This window comes from Helicoverpa zea, chromosome 3 (assembly GCF_022581195.2).
Source record: "Helicoverpa zea isolate HzStark_Cry1AcR chromosome 3, ilHelZeax1.1, whole genome shotgun sequence".
In the NCBI taxonomy this organism is placed as follows: domain Eukaryota; kingdom Metazoa; phylum Arthropoda; class Insecta; order Lepidoptera; family Noctuidae; genus Helicoverpa; species Helicoverpa zea.
Genome location: NC_061454.1, coordinates 10669137 through 10672441, shown reverse-complemented (window position 1 = coordinate 10672441; position 3305 = coordinate 10669137).

The following is a 3305-nucleotide window of genomic DNA, read 5'->3' as shown; positions in this document are numbered from 1 at the left end:
GTAAATAGACCAGTAACGAATCACGAAACTAAACGCAAAAAAGTTTTGAAAATCGAATTCATTTATCCATCCGCGTCCTCATTTCGTTTACACGCCAATAAAAAGTTGGCTTTGCAATATTCGATTCGGTCGGTAAGCACTATTAGTCCCGATTGGATCGTTGACCCGAAATCAGCAATTTGGGCCAATTTACATTACAACCGTGTACATTACCTTGTTCTACATAACATTACACGTGTTGTAGTCTACACTTCTATACTAATCTATTCTTCATTATGTTTTAAAAAGGTCAAGTTGGTGTGTTTCTGTGTAGGGGATAATCTCTGGATCTACTGAACCTCTTTTGAAAATTCTTTCACTATTAGAATGTTAATGAAATTTTGAACGTCGTAGGCTATATTTTAGCTGGGTATGGGACGTTCTCTATGGATGCAAGTGACACCACGGGATTCAGTTAGTTTATTATATGAACGAACTATATAGTCTTAAACTTAGTAAATGCCGTGCTTTAACTTCCTATCCAGTTAGAAACTTGGATACACGTACTTTAACTTAATAAAGTGATAAAGTTGACAGTGTTGATAACTGTTTTCTTAAAGTTACATCCTGTCGAAATTTGTAGGAAATGTAGTTAATCGTAGTTGCTTTGATAATCAAGAGGATCCGTTTACGGGAAGTGTGTGCTCGTTAAAATATAGATAGATAGTTCGAATTACTTCTTTGACAGTATAAAGTTTGAATTTCGGCGTTTTTAAATTTTTCAATATTCCTATGGGGACAAAAATAACAGTAACTTTAGTATATTTCCACACATTTTCCGAATTATACAATCAAAAATAGACAAGTTTCTTATAGCTATAAGACACACATAGAGAGGTACAACTTGTAAAGTGAAACATGTTTCAACCATTTGAGTGTTTTATTTAGGTCAATCACCAATCATTATATTTGAATAGGTCACGAGAGCTCGTAAAACGAACATACACAGATATAGACGCTTCAACTTTTACCCAATAGCTCAATACTACGTTGTAGTGGCTGTATTCTAATATTCATGATTCATACAGTTTTAGAACAAATAATAGATAATAAACTTGGAAATCAGCTATTGGACTATATACTACATACACATTCGTAACAATGTCCTTCCCTATCTCAAAGCACAATAAAAGAGGTTGATTTAAAACTCAAATCTCCTCAGTTCCACTAAATCCAGGAAATCCTGACCCTCAAATAGCCAACTCGCACACAACACAGCAAACAGTTGATCATATATACGAGTACGTATTTACTTCATATATACGTATTTAGTGACGTGTGAGGACCATTCGGTGTCATTAGCGGAGCTCCCAGACTCCTCTATTTATGGCACAAGCGCAGGCCCGGCCCACTACATAAAGAATAGCCCGAACAATGGCTTACGTATTTAGGAACCACTCGGATTTGTGACGGTTTACGAACTTTGACCTTTATTACACTGACGGTAAAATTGTGGACTTTATTTTGGTTTGAGTGTTCATAAAAGTAGGACGGAATTTGAATTGCGTTACATTACTTGATGAATGTTTGATGCTTAAAGGTTGGTAGTGAATGGAGTACGCTTTTATGATCCCTTTAAAACTTACATCTAAAAGATTTGTGACATCTATAAGTAGGTAGGTTTTGTTAACAAGCCTTTTAATTCATAAGAAAAGCATTCAAAATCATTGGAACGAAATTCCTTCATTATATTCAGATATAATTTCACTTTGATTCTTTGTAACGTTGGTTTTATTTTTATAACACAAGCAATAACAACTCTCAACCATTACAAAAAAACCTCGTATACCTAACAAAAGACCTTCATTATCATCATGAATGTAACCCCTGTGTATTTTCCGCGTTGAGACCGATCTCCGTTTTCTTAACCAATACAAACGATTTACTGCAGACAATTTCTTCGTATTTGTTGAGCATTTATTTGCTTCCATTGTTTACTTTGTTCGTTTATGATATGAAAACAATAAAGCTTGCCAGCACACTGTGCTGATGCCGACATGTTGATATTAAACATTTTTCGCTTGCACCTTGATGAATGTCCCACGTGACCTCGCAGACGGCTATGCTTTACGAGCTTGCTTCGTTGGCTACCTACTAGACTAATAGTTTTGAGTTTCTGAAATTTCTTTTGCATATTATACATTTTCGATTAAGTTTTGAGTGGTTTTGAGATACATTACTGACGTGTATTTATAACAAAGACAATGCTTTTTATAAAATGTACTCGCCTGAAATGTTGAAAGTCTTGTTTTTTATAATGCGTGGATTCGCCAACAATTGTGAAAGGGTTTTCGCACTAGTGAATCGATGAGTAGGCTGTGCGTCGTCACCGTTGAACCTACTCGTAGTTATACATTCATAGACGCGATATGCTTTGTTCAGCCTACCATAACTAGATGCGGAAAGGAAATCATTATTCCAGAGATATTAAAATGATGAAGTCAAAAAAAAAAAATACAAAGTTAAAGTGAGAAGGAAAGAAAGCACATACTTTAATAATGTTCCTGATATTTAATTTACGTAACGGCATGAATTTAAAATTGAGGGACGAAAACAAAGTCGCTGTGATCCTCTTTCTTGCTTACCTATCATATTTTCGGGGGACAAAAAATGAGATCTCCATAAAAAGTAAAGTAATACAGCGCAACTTTAACAAGTCCACGACAAAAGGAGAACGGTATCCGAAAGGATTACCTTTGTAATAGAATTCCTTTTATTCAGTTACAGAACCAAATAAATAACGAGTACATGGCAATGCTTTCACGTTGGCCAATAGCGAACTCAAAATTTTGCATCAAATCAAAATACGAAGTAATCAATTATCGGTTTAATAATGGATTTATTGTACATTTACTGTGACACAGAGATTCCATTATAATTTATTGGGTTCATTGACAAATGAGTGCCATTGTTACTGAATAACATGGATTTATTTTTTGTTCTACGTTTAATATAATGAGACTCATATGCGTTATATTCGTAATAAGTTATACATTACGGCTTTAAATTCGCGATTTATTTGCGAATTCATCAATGTTCACGTTTGAATTGTTATACCGAATTTGCAATGATTATGGCCACTTATTAATTTCCAAACTGGAATTGTTATAGCTAATAATAGAGGTATTATAGATTGGGTTTTCACATGCCATTATTAGTGCAAATTCATCGCCGTACGCTTTGATTGATAGGTACAGAGTATTACATAGTCAAGAAATAAATAAACACAGCGGATAAGTTGGCGCCACGCCGTCTATGTCTGACGC